Consider the following 17866-nt stretch of genomic DNA (forward strand, 5'->3'; position numbering starts at 1 on the left):
TCAAACACCTGGGAGAGGCGTGCTACGGAATTCCATGTCTCTCTAGGCCTCAATTTTGGCAACTTCAAGGCCTGCGGACCTCAGTTCCCAGAATTCTGGGAATTGAAGTCCTCACATCACTGCCAAGATTGAGAAACATTGGCCTTAGAATCTCTGCCACATCCCTGATGTTGCCAATACATAACTGAAACTCTGGAATATAGAACTACACCCATCTAAGAGAATGACAGAAGCAAATATGATTTATTTTTTTAAAAAAAGACTCTATCATATGGTATATTTTTGTGATTTTTAACATTTTATTCTGCTTTTTATATGTATAAAGTAATAGCATATTATATCAATGCTTTGAGTGATTAAAACACAAGATAAATGCCCAGCTGGGCATTTTATTTTTGTGAGTGGTAGCAGAGCTTCCAAAGGAAATTATGCTCAATTCCAAATGGATTTCACAAGTAGGCATATTTGCCTAGCATAACAAGCAATTATAAAGGATTGTACCATAACACATTCATCTTGTAGGGAATTTTACACAATATTTAAATGTATTTAGCTTAAATTACACCCTTTTAAAATAATATGGGAATAGATGCTTTATATTAGGAACTCTTATATTATATTCTAAGCTTTGCAGAATGAGCTGACAGTTTACTGCAGCCAATAACAGCAAAAGGCCACAAACACAACTGTAGCTTTTTCAATGCATCCAGTTGACTAGGCTTTCATTTAGCAGAGAATTATTGATGTATTATTTCCTGTTCTGTCAAATGAACTGAAGCAAATTATTCATATGTTTACACAAGTCTTCAACCACTACCCTATTCCTAAAAGTCAACACGACTGCAGAGTCCTAATTTTTATGCTTGTGATGATGTCTTGTTGCTAGCACTGTGCAAAGCTCTACTAATTGTTGTGCTATATGCTTTTGTCCTTGTGCAAATAGTTTTGGACAACAGTTGTTGTTCAGAATGCCATAAGTCTCTCTTCTGCAAGCACCAAATAATAATATTGTTTCTCTGACAGCCTGAGTTTGGGTTCTACAGGAGAGGGGAAGAGAAGGGCAAACAATCCACTGTTCCTTGTAATGCTATGACACAAATCAGATGTATTGCATCATGAGTGTCAAACTTGTGGCGTCACGTTGCCATCACGTGACATATCAAAACATTTTCCCCCTTCACATAGCTGTGGTGGGCCACGCCTGCGCATGACGCATCTGGCCCACAGGCTGCCAGTTTGACGCCCCTGTTAATTGCATGGTTAGGATTGCAATCGAAAATTAAGCTGTGGTAAAAACTGAAATAAAGAGAGCAGAACTAAATTCCTGCTCTGAAACACTGCAAGTTTGATGAGCTCTACATTTTCGGCTTTGGTAGCAAGCAATACTCACAGATAACATAGTGATATTTTACCAGTGCAGAAAGCCCCAGGGAAGTTAGTCATCTGCAGATAGATACAAGGATCCCAAAATGGACTAATGTGCACAATGACATCATAGTACAAGGTCTGACATCACACACAAGTTCAAAAAAGGTGAAATTTGCATCATAGGACATATTTTATTATTTAATCTTCTGTGCCCATCCAGTGACAGCATCCTAATGCAGTTTATCAGTTTCCTAATGCAAGCATCCTAATGTAAATAATCAGTTTGGTAGTTAAAATATCAGTTTGATGGTTAAAAATGTAATCCTGTCTGCTGTTTAAATATTACCTTAACCTAACACATAATAAATCTGTTCTTCAGTCGTGAGAAAGGTTTTAGTTTATTTCTTTTTTAAAACCAGGAATTGTTTCTCTAAAGAAGTCATCATTGAATTGATTGTCTGCTTGATTAAATGCTTTTCCTTTTAAATGATGACATCAAAAGAAAGATGTCAGTTGAAAAAGTCATTTTTAATAGTAACAGACACTCTGAAATAAAAGATTATTTCCAGTTACAGTGTAATGTATTTAGGATAATTATAGACTTGAAATTGGACAAGCCATCATTCCTTTAAGGTCAGTCAAGTGTTGGCTACAAGGAAATGTAGAATTCTCCCAGAGAAAGGATGAAACCTAAGACCATAATTACAGTGAAGAACAAATTGGTTTCTTGAAGCGCTTGGAGGTAAAGACAGTCTAAAGAGAAGAACTGTTACTTATGGAAATTAGAGTATACATCTGATTAGATACTACAAGCTGCAAGGGTATTGATTGGGTATTGACAACAATAAAGAACTTTTTTAGATCTAGCACATCAAGCACCTTGTGAGATCAATGAGCAATTAAGGTGTAACTATAAGGTAATGGGGCAGGACTACAAAGAGAATTGTATTTGTATTTCTTTCTAGGAAATTACTTTCTTTTATTGTCTTTGCTTTTCCCAGCACATTCTGTACTACAAGGATGTCAAACTCAAGACCCATGGGCCAGATCCAGCCTGCAGGGTGCTTAGATCTGGCCCACAGGGCTGCCCTGGAAACAGCAAAGGACTGGCCCACAGTGCCTCTGCCAGCAAAAATGGAGTTAATGAGGGCTGTGTGTGGCCCTCCCGGGCTCCATTTTCAGCTGCGACGGCCTCCTGCAGCCCTCTGCCAGTGAAAATGGAGCTAATGAGGGCTGTGTGTGGCCCTCCCGGGCTCCATTTTCAGCTGCAACGGCCTCCTGCAGCCCTCTGCCAGTGAAAATGGAGCTTGACAGGGCTGCAAGTGGCCCTACTGAGCTCTGTTTTCACTGGCAGAGTACTAGCAAAACAAACTACTAGCAAAAGTGGCATTTGAACACAAGTGACGTCGAGCTGGCCATGCCCCCCCCCTTGCCTCCCCATCCTCCAAGGTCAAACACAATCCTGATGCAGCCCTCAATGAAATAGAGTTTGACACCTCTGCTGTACTAGCTGAAGCTTCTGGATACTCTTCCACTCTGAAGGTGACCAGCGCAAGAGGTATCATAAGAAGGCTTGCTGATCCAGGAATGAGCACAAGTATTGCACAAGGTAAAGCTGTGTAAATGCTCTCCTAGCCAGGAGAATATCATTATGAATGTTATTGAGAACCACCATGGGGCCAAGCCAGGGATGAGATGTCTCCGGTTCGGACCGGATCGTGCGATCCGGTAGCGATGGGGGCAGGTAGTTCGGAGAACCAGTACCAAAAATCCCTGCCCCCCCCACTGCCCACGCCTTGCTGTTCCTCTTCTCTGTCCCTGAAGTGCTGGTGGTGATATAGCTGCAAACGGCCTTAAATGACTGCCGTGGCACTTCAAAGGGCCGCACTACAGATGATCAGCACTGTAGGCAGCGGGTAGACCAGTGCCTCTATTTTTAAAGAAGTTAGACCAGTGCCTGCCAAAAAAAGGCACTTGGTAGACTGGTGCCTCTCAGTAAAAGGTAATTGGTAGACCGGGGCCTCTATTTTTAAAGAAGGTAGACTGGTGCCTCCCAAGTTTTGTATACTTTACTTTTATTATTTATTATTATTGACCATGCCCATTCAGTCACCTGACCACCAAGCCACACCCACCAATTAAGCCATGCCCACAGAACCGGTAGGGAAAATTTTTAGATTTCACCCCTGGGCCAAGTACAGTAGAGCAAGGATAGATGCACTACCTTGCCCTCACCAGAACCAACCGAAAGCATGACCAAAGCCATTTCTCTTCCACGCCCAGGTCTAAATCCTGTCTGAAAAGAATCCAGATAATTTATTTCCTACAAGGCCCTCTGAAATTGTTGCAAGCCCAACTTCTCTACCACCTTCCCCAAGAAAGACAGGTGACATGCTGAACAAAAATTGTGCAGTATAGTGATATCCAGTAATGGCTCTTTGAGAGGAAGGGAGGACATAGCCTCTTTAAGAGGTAAAGGAATGACCCACTCACTCAAAGAAGAATTACCACAAGAACCCAGTCACCTGACACCCCCCGGACTGCTTTGACATTTCAGGAAGGACATGGAGCTAAAGAGCAGGTGGCCAAGTTCACTGTCCTGAGGACCATGTCCACTTCCTCAGGTCCAACAGATCCAAACTAGTTTGATTCCCAAAATTTCATTCATAAAGGCATGAGACAACTGCATTAGAACAGTAGAAAAAAGCACAATTCAGCCTGTAATTTCATTCATTCATTCATTCATTCATTCATTCATTCACTCACTCACTCACTCACTCACTCACTCACTCACTCACTCACTCACTCACTTACTTACTTACTTATTTGTCAACAAGTACAAGGAAGCAAGTAACAGAATAGACATAGACATGGACACATGAAAAAAGAAAGAAAAACAAAGAAAGCATATAAATAGGCAAAACATAGCCATAAACACATAGAATGATTACATATGATTGGGAACAGTAGGACAGGGACGGTAGGCACACTGGTGTGCTTATGCACGCCCCCTTAGGGACCTCTTAAGAAACAGGAAAGGTCCACGATAGACAGTTTAAGGTAAAAGGTAGGGGGATTAGCGAGACTAACAACAGGATCAGGTAGAGTGTTCTAGACATTTACTATTCTATTACAGAAGTCATAGTCATATTTCCTACAATTAAGCAAATTGCATTGTAATTATATAATTACATTAGAATAGAATAGAATAGAATAGAATAGAATAGAATAGAATAGAATAGAATAGAATAGAATAGAATTTTTATTGGCCAAGTGTGATTTGACACACAAGGAATTTGTCTTGGATACACAAGGAATCTGACCTGGATAGAAACATCTTATTGTCATATGCAGGTATATTTCATTCCTATGTTAATATGAAAGCTATTTTACAGCAATAATCGAGGTATTTGAAACAAACCTGTTACTCATCTTGCCGGTCTCATTCCTTACACTAAGCCAGGGATCTGCAAACTTGGCTCTTTTAAGACTTGTGGACTTCAATTCCCAGAGTTCCTCAGGCAGCAAAGCTGCCTGAGGTACTCTGGGAGTTGACGTCCACACATCTTAAAAGAGCCAAGTTTGCAGACCTCTGAACTAAGCCATGAATTGTCAGGAGATGTATAACTGATTGTCAAGGCCTAGTCAAGTACTGTGACCTATTTTCAGTAGGTCACTCTAAAATAGTTTCCATATTAACATAGGAATGAAGTATACTTGAATATAACAATAATACTATCCATGTCAGATATCTGAAAGGAAATATAATATTACAGACTGAAATGTGCCTTTTTCTAGTGTAGTTGCATGGCTTTGTGAATAAAATTTTAGTTAGTACTAAATATATTTACTCATCATTAACTTTTACAATATAAATACAGAATTTGAGTGATTTTGATTACATGTTAAGTTGGTGTTGACTCTTAGCAACCGCATGGACAAAACTTCTACAAGATGAAATGTCCCAAAATTGACTCCAGGTTTTTCAACAGTGCACTTATTTGTCACCACAATCAAATTTATCTACCTTGTTGTTGTTGTTTTTCACCTTGCCCAACATTAAAGACTTCTCAAGATCTTTGCATAATGTGTCTAAAACAGGGGTCTCCAACCTTGGCAACTTTAAGACTTGTGGATGTCTTAAAGTTGCTAAGGTTGGAGACCTCTGGCCTAAAACATGACCATTTGTTCCATTTTTTTCTAGGCTATTTATGGTATTCTAAAGAGTCTTTCCCAAAACCAAAGTTCAAAAGCATCAATATTTTTTCTATCCTGCTTCTTCAAAGTCCAGTGACTGATAGCATGTAAAGAATTTAAATTTATTGTCACAGAGAATACCATTGCCTCCAGAGCTCTGATCTTTGTAGATGCAGATATGTCACAGCATCAGAATATATTTTCCAAGGGTTGCTATTCTACCAAAGGTTAGTTTGTGATGTATGTCTTGACTGCTGATACCTTCACTATTGATAGTTGCTTTTAAAAGGAAGAAGCTCCCCGCTATCTTAATTATCAATTCTAAGGTTGGTTGCTGTACCTATGGTCATTAGTTTGATCTTCTTTATACATAATCTTGGTCCCATTTTTTCACTGTGTCCCTTGACTAGCTAGACTTTGCGGATCATTTGTATTTTCAACTACCAGAGTAGCATCATCAGCACAACACAGATTACTGATATCTCTTCTAAATTACTGATGTCGTTACTAAATCTGCACTACTATCAATCTTCTCATCGTTCCCATCACCCATCTCCTTCCACTTATGACTGTAACTTTGTTGCTTGTATCCTTACAATTTATACTGATATTGATTGTTTCCTGATTGCTTATTTGTAGCCTAGGACTATCATTAAGTGTTGTATCATTAACTGTTAAATTTGTACCCTATGACTATCATTAAGTGTTGCAAGTGTTGTACCTTGATGAAGGTATCTTTTCTTTTATGTACACTGAGAACATATGCACCAAGAAAAATTCCTTGTGTGTTCAAACATACTTGGCCAATAAAATTCTATTCTATTCTATTCTATTCTATTCTATTCTATTCTATTCTATTCTATTCTATTCTATTCTATTCTATTCTATTCTATTCTGATGTCTCTTCCTCCAATTTTAAAATCACAGTCACCTTCCTCCAATCTAGGTTCCCACAATATATGTTAAAGACTATAGGTCCATGATGGCGAACCTATGGCACGCGTGCCACAGGTGGCACACGGAGCCATATCCGTGGGCACGCGAGCTCAGCTCCAGCACCTTTAATTGGATCCAGAAGCGCCTTTAATTGGATCCAGAAGCAGCCTGGCAACCAGTGCAGCTCATGCAACAGTGGTGTAACGTGGGGCCCCCAATAATTATTTGTGCTTCTTACATTTGATGTTCTCATTATGGTAGTGTTTTTTAAATTTGGGGTTTTCTTTTTCTGCATGGCAACATCACCAACTAGATATCCCAAAAGCTTTAATCTGGCTACAAGATAAACACCATTTGCACTTTGAAAAATCCTCAACTGTTTCTCAGTAGTATGTTGAGCGTCATTTGGGCTGAGGGACAATCATCCAATACTATACTGTCAATCAGTTTGTGCTATCTATCCCCATGACTTTCTTAGTAAAGTACAGATGTGCTTTACCAATGCTTTCTCTTGCACAGTATGAAATGCCTTTGCTGTTCTTACAAAGTCATTACCTATCTCCAGCATCTTTGTATATTGCTACTGCCCATTATAGATGCCTGCTGGCTTTAGCTATAACGCAAGGATGACCTTCACACCTGGGTGATCTTGCTGGGACTATATCTTTATTGTGTACACTTTTAGTGTTTTTTGCTCATTTGTCCAGGAACATCCCAACCCCTATGAAGGAAAAGAGCAAGACTGGATAGAATAGGAGAGATACGGAACTTATTGTTAGGTTAATATCTGTGAGATTTATGGCATAGGATGGCCAATGAAGCAGATAGAAAACCTAGATATTTTCCCCCTGTGTGATATGTCTCATTCTGTTTTTCACTTGCAGCCAGTAGGGACAACTTGAAGGCATTTTTCCTGTCACAGGTTCTTCTATATATTTCCAAGTCAGTGGGCTCCAAAATCCCAGAGAGCTAACACCCTCCCAGATAACACAGCCACAAGTACTCAAAGGCTAGTACTCCCTGTTTATTATATCACTCTTCCCCAAAGCTACTATAACTCCTCTTCTTCCACATGTTCTTTCTGTGAGCCCTACTTCTGAAGTAACAGTAACTCTTCTACTTGCCTTAAGCTGCTTCACGCTTTTTTAATTCCCCAAACACAGAGCATCTTGCCTCTCACATCAATGGCATGCCTTCCATACTGCTATACCCAGCTGCCTCTCTGCTCAGCATTTATAGCCACATGTTGCTGGCTGGTTAGGGTAGAATGGGCCAACTTGCCATGGGGCAATTCAACAAATATAAAAGTTAAATGAATTTTGATGGAATCATGGCCAATAATGATGAAATAAAGAAATTCAATCCAGAAATACAAGAGTTACAATAATTTCTATGAAAATGTGGTCACCAATGATAACAGTAACTGAATGAAATGATTAAAACAGCCCCTGTGGCTCAGACTGCTAATGCAGTCTGTTATTAACAGCAGCTGCCTGCAATTACTGCAGGTTCTAGTCCCACCAGGCCCAAGGTTGACTCAGCCGTCCATCCTTTATAAGGTAGGTAAAATGAGGACCCAGATTGTTGGGGCAATAAGTTGACTTTGTATATAAATATACAAATAGAATGAAGACTATTGCTTAACACAGTGTAAGCCGCCCTGAGTCTTCGGAGAAGGGCGGGATATAAATGCAAATTAAAAAAAAAGCACTGAATTGTCGTATGGTGAGTTGTCCTACGGGGAATTGGCCAGGGTGAGTTGTCCTTTGGCAAACTGGCCACGGTGAGTTGGCAATAGAGAGTTGGCTGCAGCAAGTTGTCATAGACCCCTTAAAGGGAAAAGGCACCAGCAGGTGCAGGCAGGCTGTCCTATCACACTTCCATTAGTTATAATTATTTGAAACAGAGACAGGAAGAGAGGAGCAACGGGAGGGCAAAGCAAGCCATCATAAAAGGGCAAACAAATTGATAATCTGCCATCTGAAATGATCAAGATGTCAAGAATGACAGTGATATAAAATCCCAAGTTATGGCACAAGACACGTTATAATACCAAGGGGATGAAAACGAGCCTGATTTAATTTGTCAAAGTGTTGATGCTGTTTTGACAAGATTTCAGTGAAATTGTCACATCTGTTGAAATTGTGTTAGAAAATTAGCTGTACCAAATAACACCAAACAATCTTATTTTCTACCATTGAGCATCTTGGGATTTTACTCCAGTGAGTCATTACCAGGCAGCAACATACAATGTGTCACAACAACATTGGAAAGATACCATCTGCTTAAGAAAGAGGTTGAATGAGAATATTATCTAGCCTTTATTCATCAGTTTTATACCATTTATATCATCTGCTCCTGTCTCGCCTCACTGGCTTCCTTTCTTTAAGTGACATGTACATAGGAAGAGATTAATATTTAGGGAACTCCTTTTGGCCTGTTGGCAATTACAAGCATGACTGAGAATGTTCTGTTATTCATACATGATTCCTTTCCAGGATCCACTTGTTTTCCGATAATAATGTTTGGAAATTACAATATGACATATGCAAAGGCAGGGTTTTAGTGTCAGTGCCAATTGACAGTGCTAGTTGCTATATAATCAGCTAATTGTTATTTAACTTTGGTTTTCATTTAATCCGATAAGAATAGAATAGAATTTTTAATTGGCCAGGTGTGATTGGACGCACAAGGAATTTGTCTTGGTGCGTATGCTCTCAGTGTACATAAAAGATAAGACACCTTCATCAAGGTACAACACTTAATGATAGTCATAGGGTACAAATTTAACACTTAATGATACAACACTTAATGATAGTTATAGGCTGCAATTAAACAATCAGAAAACAATCAATTATAGTATAAATCGTAAGGATATAAGCAACAAAGTTACAGTCAAAAGTGGAAGGAGATGGGTAATGGGAATGATGAGAAGATTAATAGTAGTGCAGATTTAGTAAATAGTTTGACAGTGTTGAGGGAATTATTTGTTTAGCAGAGTGATGGTGTTCTTGTATCTAGTTGTTCTGGTGTGCAGTGCTCTATAGCATCGTTTTGAGGGTAGGAATTGAAACAGTTTATGTCCAGGATGTGAGGGATCTGTAAATATTTTCACAGCCCTCTTTTTGATTCGTACAGTACACAGGTCCTCAATGGAAGGCAGGTTGGTAGAAATTATTTTTTCTGCAGTTCTAATTATCCTCTGAAGTCTGTGTCTGTCTTGTTGGTTGCGGAACCAAACCAGACAGTTATAGAGGTGCAGATGACAGACTCAATAATTCCTCTGTAGAACTGGATCAGCAGCTCCTTGGGCAGTTTGAGCTTTCTGAGTTGGCGCAGAAAGAACATTCTTTGTTGTCCTTTTTTGATGACGTTTTTTATGTTAGCTGTCCATTTTAGATTTTGCAATATGGTAGAACCTAGAAATTTGAAGGTTTCTACTGTTGATACTGTGTTGTCTAGTATTGTGAGAGATGGAAGTATGGAAGGGTTTCTCCTAAGTCTACCACCATTTCTACGGTTTTGATGGATCCAGACTGTAAGATACAAAAGACATTCCATATTCAATTCCAGACAGCTCCCTTGGCCATGTCCTTTCTCCCATCCCCTTTCAAAGGAAATTTCACTCTCCTTGTATTAGTGAGGGGGCCATTCAAACCGTAGGCTAAAGTTTTCTTGCTAAAATTTTTCAGTAGGCCATCCTACTCCTTACACAATAATTTTAAAGACAATAAGCTGATTAAGAACTACATTTGGGGTTCTGAGATGTCTTTGTCATGAGGGGAAAAAAAGATTCTAGTGCATCTCACAGTAGAATTAAGGTGTATGCCATGTTCTGTGTTCCTTTCAGCTTCCCAAGAAACTCATTTTACTGAACCCAGGAGTTATGCCTCTTTTCTTGCAGTGCCTGCCCTGTGGAACAACATCTTTCCGGAGATCCAGATGGTCCCAGCCCTGATAATTTCTGCAAGATCCGATGGTTCCCTAGGCAATGGAGCAGGGGACTTACCTTAACTTTGTTGGTCCGTGTTAATTTTTATTATAAACTGGAATGGTGTTGTGGGTTTTTTTGTTTTGATGACCTTGCATATTTGTTATTTGAAAAGTTTGATTTCATCAATTTGGTTTTCTCCTCATATCAAAACAACTTATTTTATGTGCGGCCAGAACCTGAAAATAACATTTAACATAGCCCAGTACATAAAACAAAACAGTTCTGTTGAGATCTGCATATGTGGGACTGATTGGGGTAGATTGCAAGGGTGACACCAAAATATAATTTTATGTCATTTTATTCAATTTTATATATTTATGTATTGAAATATATTTTATCTTATTCTATAACTATTGTATTTTACCCTACTTTTATTTTAAATTGTTTGTATAAGATTTTATTGGCGATATGTGTTTGCACCTTGTGCTTTGCTATGGCCTACAGGCTAATCAAAGCTATCATTTTAAACTGTATTTTATTCCAATTCCATTTTAAATTGTTTTTATCGGATTTTAGTAATAATAATGGAACTCTGCCCTTTGATATGGCCCAAGGGCTAATCAAAATAGCAATATAGTTTATATAATGTGGTTTTAAATAATGGTCCAGACTCATTGTTATGAAATGGGTTGCCATAATAATAGTATAAACAAACAATCAAACTAATTAACAAATAAATAAATAAAGCAAATGTAGTTTAAAAGGCTTGAACTGTATTGTACTTTGCAAAATATTGTGAACAGATCATGGATAGATGCAATACATATTGCATTTGAAGTGCCAGGAAAATGCAGATACTATGGTTGGCCATAGATAATTCCTTGGGTTATGCTATATGGATTTTGTATGGCAAATTCTAAAGAGCTATTCCTATTGTACACTGAACCTCTTAAAACACGGTTTCCTTGTGTGATTGGTATTTTAAAAGATAGGAAATTGCTCTTGCTGAAACATCAAATTAAAAAGCTTTTAGGAAACCCTACAATGAAGAATAAATGCATTCTGATTGGTTCACCAGTTTTTAAATATACATGAACCATATTTTTCTGAATTGATTTTCATCGCATGTACAATTGTAATTATAAACATTAGTGTTTCATATGAATGTTTGGTGTGTTTGTTTTGCTGAGAATGTGGGTATGTAATCACATTTTTAAAAAGTTCCCTCTTTTTCTTTTCTTTTCTTTTCATTTTCAGTTAACTTTTTTAGCTATACAAAACATATATTTTAAAGTTTGGCTATGTTGTTTTGTTTTTTTAATTAAAAACAAAATAAATTTTCTGCCTCTTCAAATGCCGTCCTTGATAATAATTCCAGTTCAAATATAGAATTGGTTGTCAGATTTTTGCATGCAAGAGTAGCATACATAAATCAAAACAGATCTCATAAATTAGCAGCAAATGCATACTTAGACCGCTATTTTGTCAGCAGAATTAATGCTTCCATAGTATGCTTGTGCTTTTCTCCCTTTTTATAAACTGAAATGTAAATATTTTCTATTAAGATGACTTTATCAAAAGAAATCCCTATAGATTTGAAATAATATTAACCAATAATTTATTCGCACTTGTATTTGTTTCCAAGTAAACAAGAGTGGAATTGGAAAACATGATAAAGAATGATCCAGCAGCAGAGCATGTCAAACTAAAGTCTTGTAAACATATAATTATAAGCATTACATTACTGTAATGTATTCATATACATTGATGCTCTATGAAGCCTTTAACCAATCTATTATTCTCAGAGTCTGAATGGCCTATATATAAGGTAAAGGTAAAGGTTCCCCTCGCACATACGTGCTAGTCGTTGCCGACTCTAGGGGGCAGTGCTCATCTCCGTTTCAAAGCCGAAGAGCCAGCGCCGTCCGAAGACGTCTCCGTGGTCATGTGGCTGGCATGACTCAACGCCAAAGGCGCACGGAACGCTGTTACCTTCCCACCAAAGGTGGCCCCTATTTTTTACTTGCCAACTAGTGTTATTGTTAGATTATTATTAGTCAGTATAATTAGTCATCATTAATAGAATCTCATCCTGTGGATTAACTCTTTCCAGCCTACTTTGCTCAATGCTTCACACATTTCTTAGTAAAAGAAAGTACAACTTACAACTCGACTTACACCGGTTCATTTAGTGACTGTTCAAAGTTACATCACCTAAAAAATGACTTATGATCATTTTTCACACTTAAGACAGTTGCAGCATCCCAATGGTCACGTGATCAAAATTCAGAAAGGTGGCAACAGGCTCACATTTATGACAATGTCCTGTGATCATGTGATCCCCTTTTGCGATCTCCTAACAAGCAAAGTTAATGGGGAAACCAGATTCACTTAACAACCATGTTACTAACTTAACAACTGCAATGATTCATTCAACAACTGTGGCAAGAAAGGTCGTAAAATGGGTAAAAACTCACTTAACATATGTCTCCCTTAGCAACATAAACTTTGAGCTCAATTATGGCTGTAAGTCAGTGGTGGGATTCAAGTGATTTAACAACCGGTTCTCTGCCCTAATGATTTCTTCCAACAACCAGTTTGCCAAACTGCTCAGAAAGTTAACAACCGGTTCTCCCGAAGTGGTATGAACTGGCTGAATCCCACCACTGCCGTAAGTGGAGAACTACCAGTAGAAAGATTCCCTGAGTTTTTTTTTATTAGTGGGCACATTTGAACATTTGGAAGCATATGAAGGTCCTTGAAAGACAATGGTTACTAGGGAAGTATTAAATGTTCCAGGAACAGCTGCAGCGGGGGGATGACTGGCCTCAAAAATAATCATTTACAATTGAACAAATTGGATGAAATGCTCTTTTTTATCCCCTCAGGACTAAGAATGCTTCTCAATATTCACACCATACCATTGTCTTTATTCTATGCAGGTGGGGAGTCTTCTGAACCTCACACTTTGTACCATGTTTATTTTCTAAAAATGTCAGAGACTCAGTTGGGCTGAGAGCAGTGGAGGTATTCAGCCTGTTCTATCCAGTTCGGGCGAAACAGTAGCGGCCGCGACGGAGGCTCTGGCCACCCGCCCAGACGTAATCACATTCTGTTTTTGATGCTCTGCGCATGCATGGAAGCTGCTGCACATGCGCAGAGGTGGCGCATGTGAGCAAAACGAGTGTGCACGCACACTCACATTTCTGAACCGGTAGTGACAGTACGTGAATACCACCCCTGAGAGGCACTGACTGGTCTATAACCTCCATGGGCAAGTGGAGATTGGAAGAAAAAATGCAGCATCTGAGCCACTTGACACCACCACTCAATGGTGGAACCATCAAGGCGACACAATGAATTTATGCACCACTTTTCCAGTAGGCAATACTTGTTAATAAACTATGATGTTTGGAAGGATTGGGGCTGATGAACCTCATGAAGTGTTAGATTTTGTTATCTTGTCTCAGAGCCAAAATAGCTGAAGGGATGAATGTACAATGAGAACATTTAAGTCTTTGTAGGTGTGTGTTGGTGGGGGAGAAGGATGGGTGTGCAGTATGTGTGCATGCATCAGATCAGAGATCCCAAACTGCTTTCATGTTTTAAACTCTTCCTCCCAACAAGGCTACATGTTCTATTAGTTAAACAGAGAGGCAGAGAGAGAGTGAGAGTGAGGGGGGAAGAACAGAATAGAATAGAATAGAATAGAATAGAATAGAATAGAATAGAATAGAATAGAATAGAATAGAATAGAATAGAATAGAATAGAATAGAATTTTTATTGGCCAAGTGTGATTGGACACACAAGCAATTTGTCTTGGTGCATATGCTCTCAGTGTACATAAAAGAAAAGATACGTTCATCAAGGTACAACATTTACAACACAATTGATGGTCAGTATATCAATATAAATCATAAGGATTGCCAGCAACAAGTTACAGTCATACAGTCATAAGTGGAAAGAGATTGGTGATGAGAAGGAGAGAGAAAGAAAGAAAGAGAGAGAGAGAGAGAGAGAGAGAGAGAGAGAGAGAGAGAGAGAGAGAGGAGGCCAAAGTCACTCAACCAGATAGATTTGGAGACAGAAGGCATGAAAAATTAAAAGCATCCCCACATGAAAAGCATAAGAAATCTCTCATTATAGAAGATGCCCTTTCAACCACACTTCATTTGTAGTTGAAATTCTACTCTCATAATGTGGCTGTCCTACTATTTTGACAATAAATCTTACTTTGGGGAAAGGTCAGGAAAAACTATTATTGTTAAAAAAAATAACCTCTCCAAAAATCTAGTTAATTTGCTTTTTGGCTATAATCATGTACTGTATGACTTTTTACTCTAAATTTACCTGAAATATGTCCTTATTATCAGTAAAATACCCCCACAAGCAGCAACACAGAATGCAATCAAAGCTGAAATAATGAGGAGGTTCAAATTAAGTAGGCAATTTAAACTGAAGCTGAATGAAGGAAACAGAAATGCTACAGATAGCTAAATGTGACCTGCCCTTCTGCTGCCTAGCCCTACGTGTTCGGACTGCATTTCCTAGTAACGGTAAAGTCAACACCTCCCTTCTGCACCAATCAGAAGGGCTAACTTTTGACAGATTGGGTTAGCACCTCCTCCGGGAAGATAGGTATGGAGGTGGCTATATTAGGAAGCTAAGTAGCCATTCAAACATTTACAATTTCCTCTATTTCCAGTAAGATTCTATACGTTTTTTTCGCCCTGCACTGAAAAGTAAGTATTTGCTGGTAAGTATTTTTCATGTCTGGAATGCATGACACAGACAGATGAATCTATTTGTGATCCTAAGTCTGTCTGTCTCTTCCTCTTCCTCCTCCATCATCCATTATCATCACCATCATCACCTAGATTTGATGTAACTGCACTCCAAAGGGCTGTGGGCACCTTACAACTTCAATATACAATTTTAAACAACAAAAAACCCTAACTGAAAAACATAACGGGTGAGACAAAATCAACCATGAGAGGGGGGAAAAAAGAGGGCAAGTTCCCCACCAACATATTAACCCCAGGCGGACACCAAAACCAGGTCTTAAGGTCTTTTTAGGAGTCAAGAAAAGAGGTGATGTCCAGCTCCAGATATTCCACAGGGAAGGGGCTGTGGCAGAGAAAGTATGCTTCTTTGGTCCCACAAGATGCCAGACAGCATTATTAGCAGGGACTTAGAGTATACCCACTTTGCCTGAACATACCAAGAAGTAGAAATGATTGAAGAGCTATGCCATGATGGGCTTTATAAGCGATGAATTGCACCTAAAAGCAAATTTGTAGCTAATGACGTTCACAAATAATGACTCTTTCAACTCCTACCCTCAAAATGCTACAGAGCACTGCACACCAGAACAACTAGACACAAGAACAGTTTCTTCCCGAACGCCATTACTCTGCTAAACAAATAATTCCCTCAACGCTTTCAAACTATTTATTAAATCTGCACTACTATTAATCTTCTCATCGTTCCCATCACCCATCTCCTTCCACTTACGACTGTATGACTGTAACCTTGTTGCTTGTATCCTTACGATTTATATTGATATTGTTTCCTGATTGCTTATTTGTACCCTATGATTATCATTAAGGTGTTGTACCTTAGAATTCTTGATGAACCTATCTTTTCTTTTGTATACACTGAGAGCATATGCACCAAGACAAATTCCTTGCGTGTCCAATCACACTTGGCCATTAAAAAAAATCTATTCTATTCTATTCTATTCTATTCTATTCTATTCTATTCTATTCTATTCCATGATGCACAGGCTTAATGAACAGCATCCACTACTGCTTTTGGCACTCCATTTTGGGGCAGGTTGTAGCTTCCAAAAAGTTTTCAAAGGTAGCCTCATGTCCAGCACATTGAAACAGTCCGCTTGTGAGGGAGGGCATGAGTAACTTTCTGAAGGACTTCCCAGGTGGGAAATGGGTACAATTGGTGCAAAAAAATGAATCTGTAGAAATGCCATCCTGGTACTCATTCATTGAGTGGGAGGACTTCCAAGATGCACAGCAGTCTTGAATGGAAAAGTATTACTTCATACTTCAGTAATGAAAACATCCTCAACCCTTCCACTTAATCTTGTAGGGATTAAGCTGAAGTCTGTTCTATCCCCATCTTGAATTAAACAGCCATCAGTCACTGGGTCACTACTGACAAATGACCTCACCCAATGTTTTCCTGTAGATGCTAAACAGCAGGTGATAGGGAAAGCATCAAAAATTATATTGTAATAATTTGAACAGACTGGAACGTTCCATGTAAATAAGCATGTTTTTTTCCACAAAATATCTGCCTAATTTTTTTTTCTCCAAATACATTATCTTCATAAGGAAATTTGATATGCATATTGGTATTTATTTTACCAGGAAAATGCACGAATATAAATTGGCATACCCATCTACAGAGCATGTGGTGGCGCAGTGGTTAGAATGCAGTACTGCAGCCCACTTCTGCTGACTGCCAGTTTCCAGCAGTTTGGCAGTTCGATTCTCAGTGGCTCAAGGTTGACTCAGCCTTCCGAGATTGGTAAAATGAGGACCCAGATTGTTGGGGGCAATATGCTGACTCTGTAACCGCTTAGAGAGGCTGTAAAGTACCCTGAAGCAGTATATAATTCAAGTGCTATTGCTATTACTATACACATGTATACAGTTCAATTCTATACTTACCTAAACTCTTCAACTTTCATGAAACATGTATGACTTAGGTTGTAATTCTGTGTACTCTTATGAGAGAATCCCTTGTGTTACTTAAAGATCATATTTTCATTTATCATGGAAGAATCTTTTAAAACAAGATGTTGAAGTCCTTGCTATTTGTCTTCATTAAACATTATCATCAAATACTATCATTTTCATCCCTGTCCAACCAAAAATGCCTCACACTTTAAAATATCTTGTATCCTTTATTATTATCTCTTTGTTGCCTTGTTGGTTTTTATTTCAAGGGTAGCTAGGATCCACTCTCTTTATCATTCAAAAGCAAAGCCGCTAAAAGCCAGTCCAAGCACTGATCTGTGGCTCAGTTATGGCTTAGACTGGAATGGTAATCAAGCAAACTCATTTTTAAAATCGCAGATGTTTATAAAAACAATTTGCAGGGAACTGGATGAAGACATAATTATACTGCTCACATTTGATACTGCATGCTGAGTTAGATTAACAGCAACCCAGGCCTTTCCTTTCCCCTTGCCCTCTAAAATCTAATACATCTGTTCAGTGTCTCATCCCTGTTTGCTAATTTTCTGGCACAGTTTTATTTTACTGACTACAATTTGTGAGAGAATTGCAACTCCAAAAAAATGATCACGTCACAACATTTCAAAGGTATTATGGAGATAGAGAAAGCAGATTACAGCCAGAGGTAGGTTTAAAATTTTTTAGCAAGGGGTTCTCTGCCTGGTTGCT

The 17866-nt window shown here is 38.7% G+C and overlaps 1 protein-coding gene across 4 annotated transcripts in view; it reads right to left on the minus strand.

Moving 5' to 3' along the window:
* Positions 1 to 17866, minus strand: part of GPC6 (glypican 6) — a 1109412-nt gene that overhangs the window by 342010 nt on the left and 749536 nt on the right. The window lies entirely within an intron of this gene.

This window comes from Ahaetulla prasina, chromosome 5, assembly GCF_028640845.1.
Source record: "Ahaetulla prasina isolate Xishuangbanna chromosome 5, ASM2864084v1, whole genome shotgun sequence".
NCBI lineage: Eukaryota > Metazoa > Chordata > Lepidosauria > Squamata > Colubridae > Ahaetulla > Ahaetulla prasina.